The sequence below is a fragment of the Canis lupus genome, chromosome 15, assembly GCF_003254725.2.
Source record: "Canis lupus dingo isolate Sandy chromosome 15, ASM325472v2, whole genome shotgun sequence".
NCBI lineage: Eukaryota > Metazoa > Chordata > Mammalia > Carnivora > Canidae > Canis > Canis lupus.
This window is the reverse complement of record NC_064257.1, coordinates 24,614,513-24,622,930: the sequence shown is the minus strand read 5'-3', so window position 1 is coordinate 24,622,930 and position 8,418 is coordinate 24,614,513.

Below are 8,418 nucleotides of genomic sequence, written 5' to 3'. Positions count from 1 at the left end.
AGATTAAATATTTGTAGACTAAACAATTAGTTACCACTTGAAAGTAGCTTATGCAGTAAGTTTTTGATTAAGTAGCCTGAGCTGATAATTTGACTGTTTGTTCCCAGATGCATTATTCACCATCCCTTTGCTTTGCTCTGTTTTGCAGGTAACTGAGCCCTGCCAAATGTATTTCTTGGACTCTCTTTCCAACTGTTTCTGGCTGCTTTCAACCAATGGGAGACTGGAGTATGGGGCAAAGAAACCAGGGTATTTTTTTTCCTTTTACGCTCTACTTTGGAGTCTCCAACAATAACTGCCCACCATATGTCTAATGCCCACCAGACAGCTACTTCCTCTGGAATCCGACCTCCTCTAGGAGAAGCTCAGTCTGTGTGTGGTTCTCATGAGACGATATCAGCTCTTGAGCTTGATTAACCCTGCCTGCTCCCAGGGGTTTCTTACTATTGCTATTTTCTGGCTCGTCTCCCCATCTCCTACAGATCTTTTAGCTCTCCCAACATGCACTATTAAACTATGTGATGTGGGCTCTGTTTTCCCCATTGATCCTGATTAATAATGATAAGGAATCATTGTAAATGGCCCCAAGTCTTGCTCATCTCATGGCATAAAATCTCAATCTAATTAAAATTATGTAGAATAATTAGGTAGTCTGGGATCTAGACTGATACATAAACATAATGATATACCTACCGAAAAAAGGGACACCCCTATTAAGTCTCAAAGATCATGTGAATGTGGGGTTTGTTGGATGTTTTGGAGAATAGGATGGAGAGAAGATTGACAGGCCACTTATAAAAAAAAGAATGTAACTTACTTAGAATATGTCTAAACAAGTGGCTATATGGTCTCAGAGGAAGAACACACATTAGCCTCAGGGATCTGGATGGTGGACACAGAGCAGGGAGTATTGACTAAGACCTTGGTGGATGAGTAGATCTTGACAATTTAAAGATGGGGATGACAGTGTTCTAGAAGTAACATGGAGCAGATACAAAAATTCAACAGAGAAAAAAAAAGATGAGAAATTTACTTTTGATAATGAAATGTCTAGTTTCACTGGAATAATAGAAGAAAAATGAAATACTAGGCTGGGTCCAATGAAGGGCTTAAGTGATATTTTAAGAATCTCAGTTCCTATTTTTCATATATTCATGCCTTATAAATAGCAGACAAGTGACATTTCTCATTTATGTGCAACAATATGGTAGCAGGGGTTGTGTTTTGTCTCCTGCCCAGTCTGATGTACCTAATAATGTGCTTGGCATAGTAGGTGCCTAATAAATATTTGTTGAATGAATTAATGAGGCACAGGCTCCCTATCATAGTTCACAGGAACTATAAAACTATTTACCCATTCATGTAAGGATCAGGCCCATGCTAAGTAAAGGGCTTTATTTAAATGTCTTCCCTAAACATTTCACAGAACAAAGCACAACATTAAAAAATCATTCTAACTACATTATCAAGATAACTGCCAACACCTCTCAAAACACGAGCTTCGAAGCACATGAGTCTGTGAGACCCAAAGATTATTTAGCACAATTCTTTTTTAGCACAATCTGGGCTTGGGTTCAACAGGATTCAACACTTATTTATCCCTTAAAAAATGTTCGTACTATAATGTGGCCCTTAGCAGGGGTTAATGGATCTTCAAACTGGAATGTCTTTCCAAACTTGCACAGCTGCTATGAGTAAAAACACCAGACTCCCAGATGCCAGGCTTGTGTGACAGAGCTCTGGCACCAGCTGAGTTTGCTATTCATTATTCCATTGTCTCACAACACACCCGGAAAACAAAGCCCTATAGATGGCTGGCCGTTTTCCTGGCTCGTGAAAAGCAAGGCCCAAAGGGCAGCACTTGGAAAAAATCCACCTGTAGGGACTTTTAATTGAAATCTCAAATACGTTTTTAGGGCTCTGGAATGCTGTGGGAATTCTTGGAGCTGTTCTATTCTTCCCCACTGGGTACATCTTTGCTTTGACTTTTGTAAGGCTGGGAAGCCATTCCATAGATGCTGCTGCCTGGTAAATGTGGCTACAATGAGACATTAACAAATCCTGCCTTTGGGGAAACCGTTCCTGACCATGGATGCTTGCTCTGAGTCCATCCACTTCAATCAGTTTAGTTTTGTCTTCTTTGGTTTCTACTTGGTCTGTTTTCAACAAGCATCTAAAATCCCCATTACAATGAATACAAGAAAAAAAAGAAGCTTGTATTCTTTTTTGTAGGGGGAATGTCCACTTATCGAATGTTGTTTCAAAGAACCGTGTGTGTCTGTGTATGTGTGTATGTTTTAACAGAAGTTTTCATCATAAGGGATCTTGACATTCTGGAGACAGAGAAAGAAGATGCCATTGGTAATTGTGTTTGCGGAGGTAGAGAGATGGAAAGGTTTTATGGTGGTCCCTTATTAAACAATTGCTGCGGCTATCTCCTAGAAAACCTGGAAAACAAAGTTGTTATTTCTAGTAAGTAGATACCATAGATGGAAAATCATAACACTCTCAGAATAGAATTGAGGAGATATTTTTATTTCTTACACTTATCGAAGACTAAAGGATTTTATTTGCCAATGGCACTGTTCTGTTTAGCAGTGAAGAAAGCACTCAGAGGATGTCACCCTGAGAACGTCCTGAGGGAATTGAGACTAGAGCAATTGGTTAAAATTCTGGAAATCCAGAATATTGTAGAAACCATGATCATGGGGACGCTTGGGTGGCTCAGTGGTTGAGCATCTGCCTTTGGCTTAGGTCGTGACCCCAGAGCCCTGGGATCGAGTCCCACATCGGGCTTCCCACGGGGAGCCTGTTTCTCCCTCTGCCTGTGTTTCTGCCTCTGTCTCTGCGTGTCTCTCATGAATAAATAAAATCTTAAAAAAAAAAAGTAAAAGGAACCATGATCATGGCCATGAGGTCCCCATGACCATCAGTTATCACCTAGGATTTTAATTCTGAGATTTGTCTGAGGAAAACTTTTACATTATATAATTCCCATATCTATTTCTACTCAACTTATTTCCATTCTATAAGTAGAGTCTCAAAAATTACCACCTATTAAAAATAAGAGACAGTCCCAAGCACAGACACTCCCAATACACACCGATAAATGTATTTATCGACCCGAGCTCTCTGAAAGCATGAGCAAAATTTGATTTATAAATAGAAGAGATATACTTTGTCAAACTTTAAAATTTAAAAATCCAGGGATGCCTTAGTGGCCTGAGTCAGTTGAGCATCCAACTCTTGGTTTCAGCTCAGATCGTGATCTCATGGTCATGGGATCGAGCCCCATGTCAGGCCCCACGCTCAGAGTGGAGTCTGCTTGAGATTTTCTCTCCCTTACCCCCTGCCCCTCCCACGCATGCTCTCTCTCAAATAAATAAATAAATCTTTAAAAAAAAATGAAATTTAAAAATCTGTAACACCATTGTATGATTATCTTATACCTTGGTGAATTGTTTCAGTATCTGCAATTTTTCAAAGCAACTTTAGTATTCATTTCTATAGGGAAACTAACATGAGATTAAAATATTGGGAAGAATTTACAACAACACTGAATTTTCCAGTTATAATAAGAAATAAATATCATTTAATTCTGATTTAAGATCTATTGCTAATTCTCTTTTTATATATTCATCTCTTACCTTCCTGTCCCATTGCATTATCAGTACTGTATCTGTTTATTATTGTTTTATAATGATTTCAGTTTTTGGTAGACATTATGGTTGTTCATCATTTTGGAAAAATTGACAAGTACAAACTGGACAAGGACAAAACAAAAGTTAAAAAAAATATCTCACTGCCTAGTTGTTGGGTCACCTGGCTGGCTCAGTTGGTGGAGCATGCAACTCTTGATCTCAGAGTTAGTTCGAGCCCCATGTTGAGTATAGAGATTACTTAAAAATCTCTAAAAATAAATGAAAAAAATCTCACTATCTAGAAATGACTGCTATTAATATTGAAATGGACATTAATCCCCTCATGTCTTCCATGTGACAAAGAAAAATATAGGAATTTATTTTTTTTAAAGATTTTATTTTTAAGTAATCTCTATACCGAACATGGGGCTGGAACCTACAGTCTCAAGATCAAGAGTCACACGCTCCACCAACTAAGCCATTCAGGGGCCCCTGGATTTCTGATTTTTTTTTAAGACTTTTATTTATTTATTCATGAGAGACACAGAGAGAGAGAGAGGCAGAGGCAGAGGCAGAGGCAGAGCCACAGGCAGAGGGAGAAGCAGGCTCCATGCAGGGAGCCCAACGTGGGACTCGATCCTGGGACTCCAGGACCACGCCCTGGGCCGAAGGCAGGTGCCAAATCACTGAGCCACCCAGGGAGCCCCCGCCCAAGATTTCTGATTTCTAATTACAACTGTCCAAGGCTTAGTTCCCTGGAATCGGATGCTACGATGGAGTCTGGGGAGCAAAATATTTATAAGGGATTCCCCAAGGGAAAGGAAACCTGGGTAGAGGGAGAAGTCAAACTGTGTTGCAGGTTGGAGAAACCCTTGGCCAAACCAGTGGGGAGACCTGGGACAGGTCATGCCTGTAGAGGGTCCTACGTGGAGACTTCATGTGCCCACACAGTCAGGAAATGCAGACTGCCCCCAGAAAAAGTGTGATACTGGCAAGGTGTCTCCATGTAGCTGTGACTGTCCTTGAAGGAGCCGGCCCCCCGGTTGTGTGATGGCCTTACCTCCCCTCAGATGTGAGAGGAAGGGCAGTAAAGCTTTCCTTTCAGGGGTTCTGGGCAGCACCTCTCCATGCCCACTCCAACAGAGGTCTGTATTAGTCCTTTTTTTTTTTTTTTTAAGATTTTATTTATTCATTCATGAGAGACACACAGAGAGGCAGAGACACAGGCAGAGGGAGAAGTGATGCAGGACTTGATCCCAGGACTCCAGGACCACGACCTGAGCCAAAGGCAGATACTCAACCCCTGAGCCACCCAGGTGCCCCTGTGTTAGTCTTTATTTGAGGAAACATGACCAAGAAGCCAATTCCTCTAGTGCTGCTAGCAAGTCCAGGAATTAAAACATTGCTCAGAAGTAGCTTATATAACATCCAGCCAAGTAAATTTAGACTTGCTCTCACATCTTTTCTCTAGCTAAATAATTGCTTTAATAATTTGATTAACTTCTAGTTTTAGAAGTGAATCCTGTCACTATGGCATATGGAAGTTTTTTATTAATCATCTGTTAATTCCTATTTGTAAGTATTGCTTATGTTACATAAAAGCATAGATTCAAAGTCAGAAAGCACCCATATTTTCATCGTGTCTAATTCCTGCATTTTACACCTGGGAACACTGGCTTGTAGAGGTAAATTCCCTTGCCCAGTTTTACTCAGTGGTAGAACCAGGGCAAGGACTTGTCCCTTCACTGCTAGTGTAGTTGCTGTTTTATAAAAGATAAAGTAGCCTTTTTCAAAAGGATACATTTAGAAAGGATAAATGATGAAAGTGTACTCCTAAATCTAAACCTCATAAAATGTACCTCCAAGTGTATGAGATTTCAGAGTTTATCATGGTAGTTTTCATTATAAATATTATCATTTGAATGAGTGCTTATCAATGAACTATATCATCTTAATGAAAGAGATAGGCTGACAGATTGCTCCAAGAAATTGAACATCTAAACCCTACAGAAACCCAGAATTTTTACAAAAACCTTTCATATTCCATTCAGAGTGTCATTGTTGGGAAAGTTTTGAAAAGTGGGAATAAATCTGTTTCTGTCTTTTGGTCTATTTTTTTCTTTTGATCTTTTAAATAAGAGTTCTGTGGCTAGCTATGTGAAATCTTTGGAAAGAGAAAACCCTAATAGCCTAATATTATTCCTTCTGTATTATGGTTTATCATGGTTACAAATTGTCGGGGTGGGGGGAACCCCTGAAGAATACGTGTGGCAATCTGAAGGGCTGAGGCTGTACAATATTTGACACCCAGCACTGAGTAATAGCAAAGACCCAAGACCATATTTGTGTGCCATCCCCTTTAGGAGAATGCTGCCCCTTTTCAATTCCTTGAGCAACATAGAGAAGCCAAGACCAGTGTATCTCAGAGAGTCTTAGGAGGTTCTATCAATGTCATGGTGTTCACAGGACTCTCAGCGCAGAGTTAGATAGGTCTCCCACCCAGTTCAGATTTTATATGAAAGTATTTCAGATTCCTCTCTTAGCGTCTGTGCCCTTCCATCACCATGACAACCAGGATATTTTCAGAGAAGTCAGCCAGTCACTAATCTCTTCTCAGCAAATTCTGAGACATGGGATTCAGAAGACTCACCTTTTTTGGAATCTTGTGACAGCTGACACTAACCTCTAAACGTTGGCATCTTGATATCAATGTATAGTCAGGACTTGGGTTCCATGGGTTAAAAACCCCACCTAAATCAGTTGAAGGCAAAGGAAGGGAGAATTTGGGGCTCCCGTGACTGGAAGGTCTAAGCGATGATGACCTTGGGCATTGATAAATTCTAGTTCAAAGATGCCTTGATTAAATTACTCTCATTCTCCATTTCTAGTTTCTGCTTTCCTCTGTGATAGCCTCAGTCTTCTAGAAGCATTGAGTGACCCAAAAATATCCACAGGCAGCGTTAGACTTACATATACTTACAATTAACAATTCCAAAAATAGAGTGATCCTTTCTCTAGAGAATTCCAGTAAAAGTCCCAGGGACATCTCTAAGTGACTTAGTCCCTCTCATGGGCACCACACACCTGGAACTTGCAGGATAGTCAGCACGACTCAAATCACCTGGGCTGAGAATAAAGGGAGAATGACTCCACAAGGAGCCACTGGGAATTAATAAAAAGCGCACTGAACCAGCATACAGTTTGGGCAACTCTCACGAACAGAATAGCATCGAAACACGTATGCAGATGTTGCATATCAACCAGAGGAAAGAAGAAATGGTCTAATCCAAAAGAGAGCAGCTGAATGATAGAATTGAACATTATATAAGTCTGAATAATCACAGAAACAGTATTATCCGGAGTCGTCTGTGGCCCATATAGCCCCTGAAGACCCACGATGGTTTACTAGGATTGCAGCACATTTTAATTGCTATTAATCAGATCATTCTCTATTTCAAGTTTCATCAAGCTAATGAAAAGTTGCTTAGACAAAAGAGAAATTATTAACTTATGTAACAGAAAACAGAGGTTTTTTTTGTTTTTTTTTTTTTTTCAGGCCAAACTAGGCATAGGGCTCAGACACTATCATTTGAATCTGGTTTCTCTCTCTCTCCATATCTCAGCTCTACTTATATGGTTTCAAAAAAGTCCTGAGGCAGAAGCTTATCCTCTCTGCCCCAACTTGGGTCATGTACCATCCTTGAACCAATCACTGGGCCAGAGGGATGAGGTACTTTGATGAGCCAGACGAGATATGTGCTCATCCTGGAAGCCAGAAGCTGAAGTCAGTTTTGTTCAAACCACACTGACAGGGGTTAGGGAGCCATGCGAGGAAAAGTCAGGATGGAGTGTCGAGAAGAGAAAAGGAAGAGGTCCCCTATAGAAAGATCCTCTTCACATTTTACAACATACGTGATGTTGTGTTCTGGAAGTGACAGGAGACAATGAGATCAAGGTTTAAATAAAAGATTTTGTAAGACTTAAGTAACTTCTCAGCCACATTAGGAATAAGGACAGGAGCTTTTAAAAATCAAAAAGGGTAAAGCAACAACCTCTGGGTCACCAATGACCAAAAAAGCTTTCAGCACAATTTATACTTAAGATCTTTGATCCCTGTGGCTGATCTGACTAAATCCACACCCATCCTTGATTTTTTTTTAAATGTCTTTTCACTTGGCTATAAATCCAGCCACTGCAGCTCTGTTCTCATTCCATGGCTTCGGGTCTGATGCCTCTCTTGGACTCCCAAATCCTAACCTCCTCGATCCTGAGATTGATCCTTGCTTCTAGGTATCCTGTCATCCACACCTGTCCCTCCAGCTGTACTCCTTCGATCTCTCAGCCCTCACAGCCGACAGCTATTCATTCCCAGCACTCTCCATCATCTGTGTCTTGCCTCCATCTGCCCATGGGCAGCAGGAATCATTCTTCTGCCTGGAATCTGTACGTCGGTATCTCATTAAAGCTACGAAGAACTTCAACTTTTAGGATTTGGGCAGAATTACCCTTAGGAAATTCTTTTCATGCACACGAGGTGCAGAGACAATACAATGATGCAGGGAAATGTTGTGGTGGAGAGGAGGGAAGTTGGAAGCACTCGTGGTTCAGACTCTGTCTTCACAGACACACAGGACAGAGAAACATGCTCAGAGAGGCGGAGGACAGGACAGCTGTGGAGAAGTGGTAGGCAATCCTTTAGAAGACTGAAGATATTTCTGGGCTGCTGTGAGGTCCCAGCTGAGGTCACACAGCATGAAAATATGTTGTAGGAGGAAAT